Source organism: Triticum aestivum, chromosome 1A (genome assembly GCF_018294505.1).
Source record: "Triticum aestivum cultivar Chinese Spring chromosome 1A, IWGSC CS RefSeq v2.1, whole genome shotgun sequence".
Lineage (NCBI taxonomy): Eukaryota > Viridiplantae > Streptophyta > Magnoliopsida > Poales > Poaceae > Triticum > Triticum aestivum.
Window position 1 is genome coordinate 108,791,963 of NC_057794.1, and position 21,067 is coordinate 108,813,029.

A 21,067-nucleotide genomic window follows, 5' to 3' on the forward strand; every position below is an offset into this window, starting at 1 on the left:
GGAGCTCTACAGGTGTCTCCAAAGGTACATGTTGGGTTGGCGTATTTCGAGATTAGGATTTGTCACTCCGATTCTCGGAGAGGTATCTCTAGGCCCTCTCGGTAATGCACATCACTTAAGCCTTGCAAGCATTGCAACTAATGAGTTAGTTGCGGGATGATGAATTACAGAACGAGTAAAGAGACTTGCCGGTAACGAGATTGAACTAGGTATTGGAATACCGACGATCGAATCTCGGGCAAGTAACATACCGATGACAAAGGGAACAACGTATGTTGTTATGCGGTCTGACCGATAAAGATCTTCGTAGAATATGTAGGAGCCAATATGGGCATCTAGGTCCCGCTATTGGTTATTGACCGGAGACATGTCTCGGTCATGTCTACATTGTTATCGAACCCGTAGGGTCCGCACGCTTAAGGTTACGATGACAGTTATATTATGAGTTTATGCATTTTGATGTACCGAAGTTTGTTCGGAGTCCCGGATGTGATCACGGACATGACGAGGAGTCTCGAAATGGTCGAGACATAAAGATTGATATATTGGAAGCCTATGTTTGGATATCGGAAGTGTTCCGGGTGAAATCGGGATTTTACCGGAGTACCGGGAGGTTACCGGAACCCCCCCCCCCCCGGAGGTACATGGGCCTTAATGGGCCTTAGTGGAAGAAGAGGAGAGGCGGCCAGGGCTGGGCCGCGCGCCCCTCCCCCCTAGTCCGAATAGGACAAGGAGATAGGGGGCCGGCGCCCCATTCCTTCTCTCTCTCTCTCTTTTCCCACCTCGCGAGTCCTATTCCAACTAGGATTGGGGGAGAAGTCCTACTCCCGGAGGGAGTAGGACTCCTCCTGGCGCGCCCTATGTGTCCGGCCGGCCTCCCCCTCTTGGTCCTTTATATACGGAGGCAGGGGCACCCCAGAGAGACACAAGTTAATCCATGTGATCTTATTCTTAGCCGTGTGCGGCGCCCCCAGCCACCATAGTCCTCGATAATATTGTAGCGGTGCTTAGGCGAAGCCCTGCGACAGTAGTACATCAAGATCGTCACCACGCCGTCGTGCTGACAGAACTCTTCCCCGACACTTTGCTGGATCGAAGTCCGAGGATCGTCATCGAGCTGAACGTGTGCTAAAACTCGGAGGTGCCGTAGTTTCGGTGCTTGATCGGTCGGGCCGTGAAGACGTACGACTACATCAACCAAACGCTTCCGTTGTCGATCTACAAGGTATGTAGATCACACTCTCCCCTCGTTGCTATGGATCATCATGATCTTGCGTGTGCGTAGGAAAATTTTGAAATTACTACGTTCCCCAACAGTGTTCCCCAGTCATTAGCAATATGCAGGTTACCAAGACCCTCATCGACGGCGGTGCAGGGCTCAACATCCTATCCATCGACACATTTGACAACCTCCAAGTGCCATATGAGCGGCTCCAGCCTACCAAACCTTTCTCAGGAGTGACCGAGGGCTCCACCACACCGATAGGGCAGGTCCGCCTGCCTGTCACCTTCGGCACACGCGACAACTACCGCACCGAACTCATCGACTTCGACGTCACCCACATCCGCCTGCCGTACAACGCCATCCTTGGGTATCCGGCCCTGGCCAAGTTCATGGCGGTCACCCACCATGGCTATAACGTCCTCAAGATGCCTAGAAACGGTGGGGTCATCATGGTCCCATGTGAAGAAAGGTATGTGGTGTGCTCCCTCGAGCGCGCCTTCCAAGCTGCAGCAATCGACGACCCTGACAGCAAAAGTGAGGGACCTACAGAGGCCATCCCCAAGAAGAATAAGTTGCGCCGCGCAGGAGGATGGCGTCGCGGCAGGAGCCTCATCAGGATCAGCGTCCGTCCCAGGGGGTCACCCTCCATCGCATAGGAAGGCGCGCCCAGCGCCCCCCTCGGGCAGGGCTCGGGGGCTCTCTTCTGGAGGGCCTCAGGCCTTGCCAACCTCACGAGGGAGGCGCTCGGGCACCACTTGGAGGCGTGCTACTCGGCACGTTTTCCTCAGGAGAACACAGGGAAAGGGGTGCCCACCACTCAGGAGTTCATCGCCAAGCCCACACAGGAACTGCAAGATGCAAGAGCCGTGCGCGGCGACAGCCGCTCACAGGGCGCAGCTCACCACCCAGGCGAAGGTGCTGAGTTGCCCGTCTGCATCAATGTCCCAGGGCTCAACAGGGCCGTGTCTCAGGAGCGCTTCTGGCCTTCGCGTGTGGGCCGTTGCGAGGGCCTGCCACACAGCTACGTTCGCATGCCCCTCGGCTTGTCGAGCGTGGTGTCGGCCTATCAGCGCAACATGCGGCGTGACCTGGCGGCTCGAGAGGCCAGGTACCACACCGTCCTGGAGGAAACGGAGACGGTCTTCAGGGAGCCTCCTGAGCCCCCAGAGCCTCCCGAGGCTCAGGGCTTCGGTGGCTCATGAGGAGTCATTTCTTCGATGCACGCCTTCAGCTGCACCAACTCTACTTCGTCTACATAACCATGTGACATCTTCCAAGCTCGTTTAATCTGGGGGCGCCCCTTGGGCTGCATTATTCCCAGGCCGCGTGGGTCCGTCCCTGCGGCATGTATCCCTTTAGCGCATGCCTTTAGCTTGCCTTGCTGGGGGCGCCCCCGGGCTGCATCATCCCCAAGCCGCTCGGGCTGGACCCGGTGGCATGTATCTTCCTGCATTTACCCAAGCTGATTTTCCTTCCCTACTTAACCTGCCTACGGTTATAACCTGCTCGATCATCACCTTCCACAGGGCCTCCTCACAGGCACGGCGCTGGTGCATGGGTCCGTCCCTGCCATGTCGACAAATCTGAGCGGTCGAGCTTTGGCTCGCGGCACACCCCGCGCATGTCACCTCGCCAGGCCCTCAGTGCCTTCACTTCATCCGGACCAACCAGCGGCAGGAAGGCGGCAGTAACGGCAAACCATGTTCTTCTTGTGCCTGTTCACAGGGACCCTGCGGGGAGGATAGCCGGCGGCACTGCGAGTCTCCTTTTCTCTCATGCACTTCGCTTGCACGTAAAAGGGGGGCTCCTGAGCATCACGTCTCGGGAGCTCTTACTGGCTATCCAGCCCTCACCCCTGGCCTTGACCACGGCATCGCGACCTGGCATACTAGCGGTGGCTGAGCTCGCTTGAGGGCCGGGACCTGAGGACGCAGAGCACTAAGGAGAGCATGGGAGGAGGGAAACCCGTATGGGCCGGCCTAGCTATGCTCCACAAGTTGGCGCGCGGCCCTAGCGCAACGTCAGGAACCGCCACGAAGTTCACAAGATAAGTCTCGCCCTCGGATCGGCTAAATGTCTGAGCCTTATGGTCACCCACGCCTTGCCGCAGCCCTGTTGCGGCCACGTCAACTCCCTTTCTTCCCTTACCATGGCTGCTTGAGCGCTAAGGGGGGCCTCCTGAGCATCGTGCCTCAGGGGCTCTTACTGGAACTCGGGCCTCACACCTCCTAGCCTTGACCATGGCACCCGACCTGGCATACCAGCGACGGCTGTAGCTTGCCTGGGGACCGGGACCTATCGGCGTAGAGCAACAAGCCATCGCGAGGAAAGAAAGGGGGGACCGAGCCTTAACAGGATGCGCGTTCACCAAATCTTCATAACAGGGCAAAAAGAACAAAAGAAATTATAGACCCTTATATGCCCCCACGGGGCGCTTCATGATTCTTCGCAGGGAATGAAGGCTAAGACTAAGAAGGACCCTATCTACACCCTCCTGTGGCAGACGCCATCATCAACAATGGGCCACGGGAGACCGGCGCCAACCCCATCCAGAACAGCGGCGGCGACGGCCAGACGCGGCAGCACTGCTCCGAGCGCGGCAAGAGCTCGGGGGCACGTCGTTGTCGTCGCTCGTCTCCGGAGTCTCGTAGAGCTCGGGAGAGCTGCTGGACTCCCAAGGGCTGCTGCTGCTGGAGTATCCGCGAGCGGAACGCGTGTCAGCCTCACGCTCCTCTCCGGAGCAGCACTCTAGGCGGTGGCCCTCGACATCGGAGACCTTGAAGAAAAGTGTGGAGACGTTGTCGTACTCAAGGTGGATCGCGAGGGCGCCCCTCGCGCGGTAGACCCGCGCAACCTCGCCCCAGCCACGAGTCATGAAGATCTTGCCGGTGGGGACCGCTTCGATCTCTGCTCCAGTTGCCGGAGTGCCGCAGTCGGCGTGCTGCAACCAGAGCTCGAGAGGCCCCCTCGGCGGCATCACGTCGGAGAAGAACTACGGAAAGCGGATCCAAGAGCTTGGGGGCATCGGCGTCCACAGCACCAGCTCGCGCGAGGAGTCCGCGGCATGGATTTCAGGGGCGACGGCGCGCAACGCCGCGGCACGGCGACCCCGGGCGCGGCGCGGGCGGTGCTACTCATCGCTCCGCCTTCCTGAGCCTTTGGCTTGGACATATAGGGGTAGCGGATACCCTGGGGGAGGCCGCTTGCACCATGGCCTCCTCACCACCTGCATAGCCACTTCGTCACGGCGGTGGATTGCCCTTTTCTTCGGCGGAAGTGGCTCCGGGTCATCTCGGGGGGCCTTCCCCTTTTCTTCGGCGGAGAACCTTCTGATAGGCGCCATTGATGTTAGCATTGGAGCAAGGAGGAAGAAGCAAGCGAGCAAGGAAGAGATGGGCAACGGGGGCTCAGCCCCCTCCCCATTTATAGCAAGAGAAGGCCAACCGGCACCTCTCACGATCGTAGGTAATGATGGTTTTCCTTGCATGTCACAGGGACTTGTCAAGTCGTGTAGTTGCCGAGGCAGCGTGGGGAAGCGGAGACGCCCACGTCCAATCAACCGCCACGCGTCAACCGAGGCCGTAGGCTTTTGGGGCTCGCAGTGCTCCGAACTTGACCCTTGGCTTCACCGTGAAGCCAAGCCCGAGCGCACCTTGGGCCCGGGGGCTACTGTCGGCGTTCTGGGAACGGGGGTCCCCAGAATTGCCTGCCTGCGGCCCACGGCGTGGCTAAGCCAGCAGGCCGTACGGCCCATCTTCATCAACAAGGCATTCAAGACCCTCGCGAGGGGCCAAGCCTCGCGAGGCGGACTACATAAGACCTCCTCTGGAGTGGCCTGATCGTGCAGGCTCACGAGGGGCGGAGATATCAAGGCAAGGCAAACCTCATGAGGCTCTCATGACGTGAGCCATGACGATCGACACCAGGCGGGCGCCAGGCCGGCGCCAGCGCGCACAGCGTCCTTGTTTCCTCTTTGGTGCTAAGGAGGCCAGCGCAGGCGAGGAGTACCGAGGCATCAGGCAAAGGTTGCCATATCGGTGCAACAAGACCAAGACCAGAAGGACGGCAAGACGGAGGTCATCGTGAAGCCCAAGACGGCGTCACCACCAGAGTCTTTCACAGGTGAAGACCACCTTTGTCAGGATGGCTTGTACTAGCTGTCCCCCTTCAAATTTGCCCGCCGTTGTTGGCTCCCTTCCCGCTCAATATTTGGGAAGAGGACCAAGGCCTCTATAAATAGGACTAGCCACCACCATAGGCAGAAACGGATCATCAAGATCACCCCCACCCACACAAGTTAGCCAAGCACGAGAACACCTCACCCTCAGGAGGCTGTTCTTCCCCTTGTATTGTTCATCATCAGCCCAAGAGGCAATCCACCACCACCACACTGGAGTAGGGTATTACACCACAATGGTGGCCCGAACCAGTATAAATCTTGTGTCTTTCTATGTTGCGAGTTCGTCGAGTTCGTCTGTGAGATCTTAGCAAGCTAGGGCATAGATCGATGGGAGGAAAAGACTTCGCGCGCACCCCGGTGTTCGAACCTTAAGGGTTTGCCAAAACTCAACATCGGACAAATGGGACATGTTTCAAACAGCCCTGTTCACTTACGATTTGGCCGGAGGCTTGTCCTGGTCATGACACTGCGCCTCGACGTCCTCCAGGCCCGAGCCGCCCCCAGAGGCATCTTGCCTCGTTTAGGAGCCTGCTCCTCCCAATCTTCGGAGGTGGCCCTCTTCTTCCTAGGAGGGAAGGAGACAGTGCCCCCATCACTTTTGTCTTCGGATGAGGGGATTTTGATTCCTCTGGACACAAAGTCCGATGTACCCTGGGAATAGGGGCAATCTTTGGTCCTCTCACTTTCCGCCTCGCCCTCCTTCACAGGCATCGAGTATGGTGCCAGGGCCAGCATCCTTGTTAGAACAGGATTCGCTGGGCCCTCGGGCAGAGGGGTCGAACACATAATTAGTTCTGCCTTCTTTATCCAGCCCTGGAAGAAGATAGCTTGCTCAGTACCATATTACGGTATGCATAATTACAAAGTGTTCGAAAGCCAAGTGCTTACCAGGGTATCCGGACGATTGCAGTTAAGGCCAGCATCCTCGGCAGTGTCTGGCCAATGTTTCCTCTTCCCGAAAAATAACTTCCACATCCCTTCGTGTGTGGTGCCGAAGAAGTGTTGTAGGGTTCGTGGTCCTTCTGGATTAAACTCCCACATGCGGCGAGACCTGCGCTGGCAGGGCAGGATTCGGCGAACTAATATCACTTGGACCACGTTGACAAGATCGATATCTCTCTCGAGGAGGGTTCGGATGCGGCTCTATAAAGTACCCATTTTGAGGGAGTCCTGGATTAGGGGGTCTCCGGACAGCCGGACTATATCCTTTGGCTGGACTGTTGGACTATGAAGATACAAGATTGAAGACTTCGTCTTGTGTCCGAATGGAACTCTCCTTGGCGTGGAAGGCAAGCTAGGCAATACGGATATGTATATCTCCTCCTCTGTAACCGACCTTGTGTAACCCTAGCCCCTCTGGTGTCTATATAAGCCGGAGGGTTTTAGTCCGTAGGACAACATCCAATCATACCATAGGCTAGCTTCTAGGGTTTAGCCTCTTTGATCTCGTGGTAGATCAACTCTTGTACTACTCATATTATCAAGAATAATCAAGCAGGACATAGGGTTTTACCTCCATCAAGAGGGCCCGAACCTAGGTAAAACATCGTGTCCCCTGCCTCCTGTTACCATCCGCCTTAGACGCACAGTTCGGGGCCCCCTACCCGAGATCCGCCGGTTTTGACACCGACGTTAGTGCTTTCATTGAGAGTTCCTTTGTGTCGTCATCATTAGGCTTGATGGCTCCTTCAATCATCGATAGCGATGCAGTCCAGGGTGAGACTTTTCTCCTGACAGATCTTTGTATTCGGCGGCTTCGCACTGCGGTCCAACTCGCTTGGCCATCTGGAGCAGATCGAGAGTTACGCCCCTGGCCACCAGGTCAAGTTTGGAAGCTTAAACTACACGACCGATATCCGCAGAGACTTGATCTTCGACGGATTCGAGCCCCTGCCGAGTGCGCCGAACGATCACGATGAGCATGATTTAGCTCTATCATCCGACTGTGTTCAGGAGAACGCACCAGCAACAACTCCGACCCTAAATTCAGAACCAATTGTGCCATCCATGGACGGGTGGATAGACCCCGCCACGGAGGCCGTATCCTTAGCGGCGATCGAGCCGAGTATCGACCTTACCCTTCACGTGAGCCGTGATGCCAAGCTGCCGGATCCTTCCCCGGCCACGGACTCCCAACCGCCTGCGCCCATGCCTATCGAATCCGACTGGGCGCCGATCATGGAGTTTACCTCCACGGATATCTTTCAGCACTCTTCCTTTGGCAACATACTGAACTCATTAAGGTCTCTCTCCTTGTCAGGAGAGTCCTGGCCGAACTATGTCCAGCAGGATTGGGATGCGGATGACGAAGAAATTCACCGCCCACCCACCACCCACTTAGTAGCCACTGTCAACGATTTGACCGACATGCTCGACTTCGACTCCGAAGGCATCGACGGTATGGACGATGATGCAGGAGACGAACAGGAACCACTGCCCACAGGGCACTGGACGCCCACTTCATCATATGACGTATACATGGTGGACACACCCAAAGAAAATGACGACAAGGAACGGAAGGACGCAGCGAAGGGTTGTTCCCTCGAGAAGCAGTCAAAGCGGAGGCGTAAGCGCCGCTCCAAATCCCACCTCGACAGAAACAATGATCATATAGACCCAGCGTTAGAGCAGGGTGAACCATCACCCGACCACGGCAACACGGAGAATCAAACCGAACAACCCGACTCCGTCGAAGATAACCGTCCGGACGACATCACACCGGATAGGCACCCGGAGCAAGAGAATGCCCATCAAAGGCTTGTTGCCACTGCAAGCAGTCTGAAAAAGCAGAAGCAAAGGCTCAGGGCTGCACAAGACACACTCAGAATCAGATGGAGTGAAGTACTCAACACTGCAGCGAAGTATGGCGGTAATCGCGACACCAAGAGCTACCCGAAGCGAAAGTTGCTACCTAAATTCGATGAGGAGGCCTTAGATCCCCCGCAATTAAAAAACAAAATGGCCATCCGGTCGGATAGACGAACTCGTCACCAACATAGAGCGGCAAACGATGACGCACATAAGCCAGTACGTGATCCATGCGAGGGCTTGCATCAAAAGGACGGCGCAACCAGATCTATATACGGGCCACGCAAGTGCGCTCTAGTATGCAATGCAACACAACAAACATCTGAACACCATGGTACACCCAAATACAGGGGTGCCGCACACCCCCTATGTTTCACCGATGAGGTGCTGGACCATGAATTTATAGAGGGATTCAAACCCGTAAACATAGAGGCGTATGACAGAACGACAGACCCTGGGGTCTGGATTAAGGACTACATCCTCCATATCCACATGGCTCGAGGAGACGATCTCCACGCCATCAAGTACTTACCCCTCAAGCTCAAAGGGCCAGCTCGGCACTGGCTTAAAAGCCTCCCGGAAACTCCATTGGAAGCTGGGAAGAGCTCGAAGACGCCTTTCGGGCAAATTTTCAAGGGACCTATGTCCGACCACCGGATGCAGACGATTTAAGTCATATAACTCAACAGCCCCGAGAGTCATCCCGAAAGCTTTGGAACAGGTTCCTCACTAAGAAGAACCAAATAGTCGACTGTCCGAACACCGAAGCCTTAGCAGCTTTCAAGCACAGCGTTCGAGACGAATGGCTCGCCAGACACCTCGGCCAAGAAAAGCCGAGAACAATGGCAGCATTAACAAGCCTCATGACCCGCTTTTGCGTGGGCGAGGACAGCTGGTTAGCCCGATGTAGCACCAGCGACCCAAGTACATCCGAAGTCAGAGACGGAAACGGGAAATCACGACGCATCAAAAACAAGCGCCGGAATAAAGAAGAAATCCCAAAGAGCACGGCGGTAAACGCCGGATTCAGAAGCTCTCGGCCAGGTCAGCAAAAGCCGCCCTCCAAAGGCAATAGAGATGAACTGTCCAGCCTAAACAAGATTCTGGACCAAATATGCCAGATCCATAGTACCCCCGATAAACCTGCAAATCATACCCATAGAGAATGTTGGGTCTTCAAGCAGTCTGGCAAGCTCAACGCCGAACATAAGGGGCAGGTTACACCAAGCGAAGACGAGGACGAACCTCACAAGCAAAGCACTAGGGAACAGAAGAAATTTCCACTAGAAGTCAAAACAGTCAACGTGTTACACATGATAAAGGGGAGAAACAAAGCGGCACTCCTAGAGCCACATGCCCCAGGGCCTATCACCGCGGAGTTCTGCCACTGGTCATCCCAACCTATCACTTTTGACCATCAGGATAACTCGGCAAGTATCCGGCGGGCAGGATGGGCTGCCTTGGTATTAGACCCAATAATTGACGGATACCACTTCACATGAGTCCTGATGGACGGCGGCAGCAGTTTAAGCCTGATATATCAGGACACAGTCTGCAACATGGGGATAGACCCAGCAAAAATTAGCCATAGCAATACTACCTTTAAAGGAGTAACACCAGGCCCAAAAGCCCATTGCACAGGCTCCCTGCTACTAGAGGTTATATTCGGCTTTCCCGATAACTTCCGCAGCGAAAAGTTAACCTTCCACATCGCTCCATTCCAAACTGGCTAGCAAGCACTACTCGGATGTGAAGCTTTTGCTCGCTTTAACGCAATACCGCATTATGCTTCTCTCATGCTTAAGATGCCCGGTCCACACGGCAACATTACAGTAAATGGAAATATTGAACGCTCCTTGCGCATGGAAGACTGTGCGGCTGCCTCACCAACTAAAGCATCTGATAGGTCGTTACGACCACGGGCGCGGTTAGACGATTCCGGCGCAGCTATATGTAATTGGTACAGGTTTGATGGCTATACCCCTATTACAATACAAGGGGCTCAACACGCGCAAACAAGTGGCAATTAGGCTCAACTTTACTCATCTTGAACTGTACATAGTTTCTTTAGTATAACCTACCTTTTTGCACGACAACTTTTCAACTAAGTTCCTCTCTTTTACAAATGACCATCGTGCTACACCCGTCCAGGATACGGCACAACGGAGACACAGGCGCGGACGTGCAGCAGGGACCCGTTCCAAGGATTCTTTTTAGATTAAGACCCTGCGTAAACCTTTTTTACTGTCTCTTGTTGATACACATCCCCCGGAATCTCAGTACAATTGAGAAGGATGCTGACGTATTGGCATGTGGCCACGTCAGAATATTGCACGTACCTGGACACCAGGGGCTTATTACAAAGGGCACTGCTTAAGCCCAGTTTCCACCATAAAGACCGAATACCTTAGGGAGTGTTCGGCGTCGCGAGTTTGGCCTTATATGCATCAGCTCCGAATCATGTCTTTGGTCCAATGTTGGGTTTGCCCGGCTCCTGTTTTTGCTGCCTTACGTTCCGCTCTATCGGCTAAGGCAGCACCAGGAGAACTACTGCGATTGTGCCCTGGTTCATTTGGATGAGCACCTTAGTGGAGAAAGATGAAAACTGACTGTCATGATATAACGTGAGACTGGTCAACCACTCGATGAACTAGCGGAATCTTCGGGATTCTTCCGCTTTAACGGAGGGCCGTTTCCCGGCCAGGCATGTACGCACCCCGAATTCGGATGAGTGTGGAGCCACCAGGGGCTATATAGTAGCCCCACTGTCAAACTCCTCTGGCTAATTGAAAGTGTTAAAGCATTATAGTCCGGTTGGCTAGTTCGCTGTGCTATCACCTCCTTAATGGACCAAGACGTTGGATCAAGTGTGAACATGCGTCTTCTACGAACACCCCCGCATTATATGCGTGGGGGCTGAAGCCGACGACTGCAATCTTTCAGGTTATATACATATATACATAAACGGCCGCACAGGAGGCATCATAGCACTTTTGGGCAAAAGTATAAATACAGCCTTGATAAATTCAATAAAACATTGTTTTTACAATGGGAATACATGTCACTCAAACATAATATTCTTCGAGCACTGAGCCTCTATCGTACGAGCGCCTTCAAGAACTTCTTCAAAATAGTGCTCGGCAGCCACTCGGCCTATGGCCGAACCCTGTGCCGCAACAGTGGTGGCATCCATCTCCGCCCAGTATGTTTTGACACGGGCAAGGGCCATCCGCGAGCCTTCTATGCACGCCGACCTCTTTACAACATCGATGCATGGCACAGCGCCAAGGAATTGTTGCACTAATCTAAAGTAGCTATTCGGCCTTGGCCCTCCTGGCTACAAATGATCCACAACGGACCTCATGGCCAGTCCGGACAATCTATGGAGCTCGGCCCAACCGGTCAATCGCTCATTCAGCAACAGCAGACGGACTGGAGCATGAAACTGTGACCAGAACAGCTTCTCCACTTCAGGACCCTTCTGATCCTTGAAGTACTCGGTCGCATCCGCAACACTCGCAACCAAATCCATGTACTCATCCGCAGAACTCCATAGCCAGTCCATAGGAGCATATTTCGGATCTCTGAACTTAGTCTGCAACAAGAAGGGCTTCCCAGAAACGATATCCGCAGCTTGATTCAGCTCCTCCTTCGTCGCTCTAATTTTGGAGCGGGCCTCCTTGGCAGCCACCCGGGCCTTCTCTAGGTCCGTTGCCTTCACCCGGTTTTCTTCTTCAAGAAGCCGGTAACGGTCAGCAGCATCTTTTAACTCCACGGCCATCTTGGCAATTTTTTCTTTGCTCCCGCAATGTGCGGCCTATTCGGCCCTTAACTCTTCGGTCGCCTTTAAAGCGGCTGCATTACTACTCCTTGCTTGCTCCTTGGCTCGGGCAAGCTCCGCCCGAAGGGTCTCCACGGTGGCAACTCCATCTGCAGTCACAACATATTAAAGATACTGGCATCATGCTGCTCTTACTTTGTGACATTCACCAGAAAAATCACCTACCCTGTGCCTCGACAAGCCGCTTGTTAACAAGCACGATGTCGGCATATGCCGCATCCAGTTGCCGCTTTAGTTCGGCAAACCCATCAGTCCGGCTAGCCACCGGAGCTTCAACCACCTGCACATAAAGGCGGTCTGGTTACTACCTGGGACTACGATCCTCTGTTTGCCGCCGTTCTCAACAACAACCAGAGTCTTAGGGGCTACTATCTACACATGGCACACCTAAATATGTGCGGTACTGTCAAAAATGTATGTCATTTCACGTACCTCAAAACCCGTCAGTAGACTCATAAAGGCTTCATGCAACCCGCTTTCGGCGGACGAAATCCTTTCAATCACCGTACCCATCAACGTATGGTGCTCTTCTGAGATAGTCGCTCGCTCTAGCAGATCCCTCAGTACGTCCGACCGCATACCAGATGGTGCCGGACTCTTTTGATTGCTCTCTTCAAGAGCCGGATACTGGGGACTTCGGGTGGCCATAGGATTACCTTCTGGCCTTGTCGGATCAGGAGAAACCCTCCGCGACGACACTTCAAGGTCGCTGGCTTCTTGAGCTGGGGAGTCCGGGGGAGGCGTTTCGCTCTCCATCATCTCCGGAAGAAGATCCCCTGAAGACGAGCTCTGCTGAGAAGGGCTAAGATCCAAACTGCAAGATAAATGGTTTGGTTTTTTTCCTCAGAAGTAAGGTAGGATATCTTCACTATTAAGTACTTTTTGATTACTTACAGCTTGTTAGAGGGCTGATCCCCGCACGGACATTGTGCGGCAAGAACACCCTTCGAGGTAGGACCCTCTGGCAGAGATTTCTTCTCCCGTTTGGAAACCATGGTTTCCGGATCTTCAGAGGTAGTCCTCTTCCTTCCCCAGGGAGAGAGAATGTCAGATTCTTCCCCTTGGTTATCATCCCTCGTGGAGGCGCTCATTCCCTCGATTGGAATAGGAAGCGATGGAGGCCCGCTTTCGCCCTCTTTATTCCCCCCTTCATCTTCCTTTGAGGGCACCAGGCAAGGTGCTGGCTCGAGCATCTTTTCCTGCACCGGATTGTCCAAGCCTTCAGGAAGGGGGGCCGAACACCGGATCATCTTCGCCTTTGTTATCCAGTCCTAGTCAAAGAGCGATTCTTCAGAATGATGTCATGATAAATAAAAGGACAGTGTGTTCGGCCATGGGATTACTTACTTGGGCAGCGGTGCGGTTGCTGCTCAGGCCCACGTCCTGGGTAGTGTCCGGGCACTCTATTTGGGGTCTTGAGCACTTGCATTGGTTTTCCCTTGAAGAGGAAAGGGTGGTGCCGCAAACTAGCGTAAGTATTTCCCTCAGTTTTTGAGAACCAAGGTATCAATCCAGTAGGAGGCTACACGCGAGTCCCTCGCACCTACACAAAACAAATAAATCCTCGCAACCAATGCGATAAAGGGTTGTCAATCCCTACACGCACTTACGAGAGTGAGATCTGATAGATATGATATGATAATATTTTTGGTATTTTTATGATAAAGATGCAAAGTAAAATAAAAGCAATGAAAATAACTAAGTATTGGAAGATTAATATGATGAAGATAGAACCGGGGGCCATAGGTTTCACTAGTGGCTTCTCTCAAGAGCATAAGTATTTTACGGTGGGCGAACAAATTATTGTTGAGCAATTGATAGAATTGACCATAGTTATGAGAATATCTAGGTATTATCATGTATATAGGCATCATGTCCAAGACAAGTAGACCGACTCCTGCCTGCATCTACTACTATTACTCCACACATCGACCGCTATCCAGCATGCATCTAGAGTATTAAGTTCCTAAGAACATAGTAACGCCTTAAGCAAGATGACATGATGTAGAGGGATAAATTCATGCAATATGATAAAAAACATCTTGTTATCCTCGATGGCAACAATACAATACGTGCCTTGCTGCCCCTACTGTCACTGGGAAAGGACACCGCAAGATTGAACCCAAAGCTAAGCACTTCTCCCATTGCAAGAAATATCAATCTAGTAGGCCACACCAAACTGATAATTCAAAGATATTTGCAAAGATAACCAATCATACATAAAAGAATTCAGAGAAGATTCAAATATTGTTCATATATAAACTTGATCATAAACCCACAATTCATCGGTCTCAACAAACACACCACAAAAGAAGATTACATCGAATAGATCTCCACAAGAGAGGGGGAGAACTTTGTATTGAGATCCAAAAAGAGAGAAGAAGCCATCTAGCTAACAACTATGGACCCGTAGGTCTGAGGTAAACTACTCACACTTCATCGGAGAGGCTATGGTGTTGATGTAGAAGCCCTCCATGATCGATGCCCCCTCCGGCAGAGCTCCGGAATAGGCCCCAAGATCTCGTGGATACAGAAAGTTACGGCAGTGGAATTAGGGTTTTGGCTCTATATATGATCGTTTGGGGGTACGTAGGTATATATAGGAGGAAGAAGTACGTCGGTGGAGCAACAGGGGGCCCACGAGGGTGGAGGGCGCGCCTAGGGGGTAGGTGCACCCCCTACCTCGTGGCCTCCCTGTTGGTTGCTTGACGTAGGGTCCAAGTCTCCTGGATCATGTTCGGTGAGAAAATCATGTTCCCGAAGGTTTCATTCCGTTTGGACTCCGTTTGATATTCCTTTTCTTCGGAACCCTAAAATAGGCACAAACAGCAATTCTGGGCTGGGCCTCCGGTTAGTAGGTTAGTCCCAAAAATAATATAAAGTGGATAATAAAGCCCAATAATGTCCAAAATAGTAGATAATATAGCATGGAGCAATAAAAAATTATAGATACGTTGGAGACGTATCAGAGACTTATCTTGGAGGTCCGGGGTCGGCTCCTCGTGATGCGCTAGGTTCATGCGTAGGCATCCGTAGCGTGGCTAGGTTGGGCCCATGCGAGTCTCCCCCTCTCCCACACTCTCCTTCGTGCTTTACATCCTTAGGTCCTGGCCCTCGAGCGAGCTCAGCCGCCGTTGGTATGCCAGGTCGCGTGCCTTGGACAAGGCCAGGGGTGAGGGCTGCAGAGCCAGTAAGAGCTCCTGAGTCGTGATGCTCAGGAGCCCCCCTTTTAACGCGCAAGCGGATTGCATGGAAGGAGTGGGAGCTCGCAGTGCCGTTTGCTGTTATCCTCATGAGATTCCTACAAGCCAGCACAAGGAGGAACACAGTATGCCGTCATGGTTGCCGATCTGCTACCGGTGGCTCCGCGAGGAAGTGAAGGCACTGAGGGCCTGGTGAGGTGGCATGCGCGGGGCGTGCCGCGAGCCAGAGCTTAACAGCTCAGGTTTGTTAGCGTTGCAGGGACGGACCCATCCGCATGCGCCGTGCCAGCATGAGTAGCCTCCGTGGGAGGTGAGAGTCAAATAGGTGGTAGTCATAGGTAGGTTAAGCATGGAAAGAAGGCTAGCTCAAGTAAATGTAGGGAGGATACATGCCACTGGGTCGGGCCTGAGCGGCTTGGGGATGATGCAGCCCGAGGGGCGCCCCCAGCAAGGTAAGCTAAAGACATAGAAAGGGATACATGCCACTGGGACGGACCCACGCGGCCTGGGAATGATGCAGCCCCGGGGGCGCTCCCAGCTAAATAAACTTTGAAAATGTCACCTGGTTCTGTCGATGAAGGAGAGTTGGGGCAGCTGAAAGTACGCGGCGAAGGGGTTGTTCCTCATGAGTCACCGGGGCCCTGAGCCTCTGAAAGTGCAACTATCCCTAGGTGGTTTTGGTAATTCATAACAACATATAGCTCATTGAGCTAATGCTATTCCAAGATGACTATTTCAGGAAAGCTCAATGATTGGCATGGCATGGATGTGAAAGTGGAACCCTCAAAATGCTAAGGACAAAGGATTGGCTCAAGCTCAAAAGCTCAAGACTCTTCATTTTATATTTTAGTGATCCAAGATCACATTGAGTCTTTCGGAAAAGCCAATACTATCAAGGAGGGATGAGGTGTTGCTTAATGAGCCTCTTGCTTCATGTGCTTAGCGATATGCTCCAAAACCCTCAACTACTTTCCCATATCCACATATGACCTAAACCCTAAGCCAAACTCGGTCCCACCGCTACTTTCTATCCGGCACCACCGAGTTTCACTTGTCATAAGCCACTGCCAAACCCTAGCAATTCGGTTCTACCGATAGGGATCTCGGTCTCACCGAGATGGGATTGCAAACTCTCTGTTTCCCTTTCGTAACTTTTCGATCTCACCGAAAGAGCGAATCGGTCCCACCGAGATTGCAGTGTAAACTCTTTGTTTCCTTTTTGTAACTTTTCGGTCTCACCGAAAGAGCAAATCGGTCCCACCGAGTTTACCTGACCAACTCTCTGGTTAGCTTATTACCAAACTCGGTCTCACCGAGTTTGTGTAATCGGTCTCACCGAGATTACGTTATGCCCAAACCCTAACCATATCAGTCCTACCGAGTTGCATGTCAGTCCCACCGAAAATCTCTAACAGTCACTAGGTTTACCTTTTTAGTCCGACCGAGTTTGTTGATTCGGTCCCACCGAGATTGGAAAACTGTGTGTAACGGTTGGATTTGGTGTGGAGGCTATATATACCCCTCCACCTCCTCTTCATTCGTAGAGAGAGCCATCAGAACACATACACAATTCCAACTCATATGTTCTGAGAGAGAACCACCTACTCATGTGTTGAGACCAAGATATTCCATTCCTACCATATGAATCTTGATCTCTAGCCTTCCCCAAGTTGCTTTCCACTCAAATCTTCTTTCCACAAAATCCAAATCCTATGAGAGAGAGTTGAGTGTTGGGGAGACTATCATTTGAAGCACAAGAGCAAGGAGTTCATCATCAACACACCATTTGTTACTTCTTGGAGAGTGGTGTCTCCTAGATTGGCTAGGTGTTACTTGGGAGCCTCCGACGAGATTGTGGAGTTGAACCAAGGAGTTTGTAAGGGCAAGGAGATCGCCTACTTCGTGAAGATCTACCGCTTGTGAGGCAAGTCCTTCGTGGGCGATGGCCATGGTGGGATAGACAAGGTTGCTTCTTCGTGGACCCTTCGTGGGTGGAGCCCTCCGTGGACTCGCGCAACCATTACCCTTCATGGGTGGAGCCCTCCGTGGACTCGCGCAACCGTTACCCTTCGTGGGTTGAAGTCTCCATCAACGTGGATGTAGGATAGCACCACCTATCCAAACCACGGGAAAAACATCCGTGTCTCCAATTGCGTTTGAATTCTCCAAACCCTTCCCTTTACATTCTTGCAAGTTCCATGCTTTACTTTCCGCTGCCAATATACTCTTTGCATGCTTGCTTGAATTGTGTGATGATTGCTTGACTTGTCCTACAATAGCTAAAATCTGCCAAGAACTAAAATTAGGAAAAGGTTAAGTTTTTATTTGGTCAAGTAGTCTAATCACCCCCCCTCTAGACATACTTTCGATCCTACAAGTGGTATCAGAGCTTTGGTCTCCATTTGCTTTGATCTCCATAGCTTTTGGTGGTCATAGCCTTGGTTTCACAACCTAGGAGAGTATGGCGTCTAGCGAGGGAAATTATCACCGTAGAGGTCCTTACTTTGATGGTACTAATTTTGCTAGTTGGAAGCATAAAATGAAAATGCATATTCTTGGACATAACCCCGCCGTTTGGGCTATTGTGTGTGTTGGTTTGCAAGGTGACTTCTTTGATGGGAAAGAACCAAACCGTGAAGCTAACGCGGATGAGTTGAAGATGTTGCAATACAATGCTCAGGCTTGTGATATTCTCTTCAATGGATTGTGCCCCGAAGAATTCAACAAAATCAGCCGTCTTGAGAATGCAAAGGAAATTTGGGACACTTTGATTGATATGCATGAAGGTACCGACTCTGTCAAGGAATCCAACTTGGATGTGCTTCAAAGTCAACTTGACAAGTTCAAAATGAAGGATGGTGAAGGTGTCGCTGAAATGTACTCTAGGCTTGCTCTCATCACAAATGAGATTGCCAGCTTAGGAAGTGAAGAGATGACCGATAGATTCATCATCAAGAAGATTCTAAGAGCCTTGGATGGAAAATATGATACCGTGTGCACATTGATCCAAATGATGCCCAATTACAAAGATCTCAAGCCAACGGAGGTGATTGGAAGAATAGTTGCTCATGAGATGTCACTTAAGGATAAAGAGGAACTTCACAACAAATCAAGTGGTGCCTACAAAGCCTCATGTGAAGCCCCTACATCATCAAGTGAGAAACAAAACTTGAATGAAGAATTGAGCTTAATGGTGAAGAACTTCAACAAGTTCTACAAGAGTAGAAGCAAAAATAGAAGCTTCAAGTCAAGGTCCTACAATGACAAAAGATCTTCTAGTCGAGAGCGAAACTGCTACAGTTGTGGAAGACCCGGACACTATTCCAATGAGTGTACGGCTCCCTACAAGAGAAGAGAAGATTCTCCAAAAAGAAGAAGCAAAGAATCACCACCAAGAGAGAGAATGAGTAGAGATGATCGCTATGAACGAAGATACTCACGGAGAAGCAAGGATTCGGAAAGGAAGGAAAAATCATCAAGGAGCTACACAAAACGAAGACATCAAGCTCATGTTGGTGAATGGGTATCCGGCTCCGACTCCGACAGCCACTCCAAGAGAAGTTATCACTCCGACTCTGAAGATACTCAAGATGAAGGTCTTGCCGGTCTAGCACTTGTGTCAACCAACTCCTACGACATATTTGACTCACCAAATGAAGGAATTGGAAGATGCTTCATGGCCATAGGTCCTAAGGTAACACACCCCGAGTATGTTGATTTCAATAGTGATGAAGATGACTTGTTAGGTGATGATTTGCTTGTTGACAACTCTAGTGATGAATACTATGATGAAACGTCAATTAATCATGCTAAGCAAGATAAAACGAATGACAATGATAAGGAGAAGATTGAGGCGCTAACTAAAGAACTAAACACTCTTAAGTTAGCTCATGAAACTATCTTCGAAGATCATCGAGAACTTTTAAGAGCTCATGAGAAATTACGCTTTGAAAAGCTCAATCTTGAGCAAGAGCATGAGTTCTTAAAAGAAATCAATGATGATCTCCGCAAGAAAAGTTCTTCTTACATTGCCAAGCGTTTACTCTTATCCACTTACATGCCTCAAGTCAAGTCTAGTAACAAGAACAAGAAAGATTCTTCCTCTAGCAGTAACAATGATCATGCTAAATCCAATATTGTTTCTTCTAGTAGTTCTCTTGATTCCACTAATGATTCTCTTAGCCAAGTTACACTTGAGCAAGAAAATAGCTTATTGAAGGGAATTATAGAGAAAGGAGTGTACAAAAGCCTTGCCGGGAGTAAGCAATTCGAGGAAATTGTGCGCAAGCAAGGAACGCACCGGAAGAATCAAGGTGTTGGTTTTGAACGAAAATTCAATGCCAATGGAGTTGAGTGGGAAGAAGATCAATACCCCAAGACAAAGTTTGTTCCTCAACAAGAGAAGTATGATACTTCTTTCAAGGGGACACAAGCTCAAGATGATCTTCCACCACAAGACTACAAGCAAAAAGGCAAGGACAAGCTTCAAGAGGAAATTGATGCATTTGAAGAAGCTCCTAAGACCTTAGTCAAGTGGATTCCCAAGACTACTTCAAGTTCCACTTCATCAAGTACGACTACAACTCCAAGGATTCCCATCAATATGGTGTGGATCCAAAAGAAGAAGAACTAGAGAGTTCTTGAGGGTGACTCCGCCAACATACTTCACTCTTATCATTTTGGCAAGAACAAGTGCAATCAACTTCCACATCTTGCACTAGTTCAAGGAGTCACAAACCCTCTTGTTGGTAAGATGAGGGACAAGGTAACCTAAAAGTTTTCATGGACATCATCTTGTGTGTGCATCACTCTATGTCTATGGATATCCTTGTTTGTTCCTTGTGGGACTAACCCATATAGGTATTAAAAGTGCAATTCACTCAAATGGATAGCTCCAAGTGATCTACATCAACATTGAGCATCCACATCTTCAACATCTACATGAAGTCATCATCGACAAAACCCAAGGTTAGTTCATCCCTCTAAGGGGGGATATCACATCTAGGGGGAGCTTTACTCTAAGACTTGAGCTAAAGCAACTCTAAAGATGTGAACACAACAATGCTTTATGTAAAAGTGGTAACCCCACTTGAGCTTAAACGATGAGTATGACCTATGATCAAGTGTTCTCACTTGACTCCTAAGTCAATATACTCATATATAGATGACCTTGTCATCGCAAATTGCTTGATAGATGCTAGAATTGGTTGTGCATGCCTTGTCACATATTTCATTTGCCATCTTATTGTGTGAGCATGCTGGTTCATATTTTACTCATTCGAGGACATCCACTTGTTGTTTTGATTGTTTGGTTTTATTTCCTTTTGCCAAGTGGATGGACAAGAATGCCTAAGAACCTCCTCTAGCTATCTATGCTTTTCTCGTCTCAAACTCTATTCATGCTACATCACAAAATTTGATCAAGTCAGATTCGAACCACTCTGTGTGAGGAGCGCTCGGAGTCCCCGATTCGTCATAGACTTAAACTTCCAAAACCTCTTTATGATTCTCGGTCTGACCGATACCCCACTTTCGGTCCTACCGAGATCATTAAGTTGATCTAGGTTTTCGATCTCGGTGCAACCGATTTGAACCATTTGGTCACACCGAGTTGCAACAACTGTATACAGTTTTGCATCTTGGTTCCACCAAGTTGTTCCACTCGGTCACACCGACAGGGTCGGGCTATATATAGTCACGGGCAAAAATTTGGAAATTTCTCCGAACCCCTTCACCCGCGCGATAGCCTGCTCTGCCAACTTGGTCTCCGGATCGTCTCCTCGCCGCCAGCCGCCTCCAGTCGCTGGTCT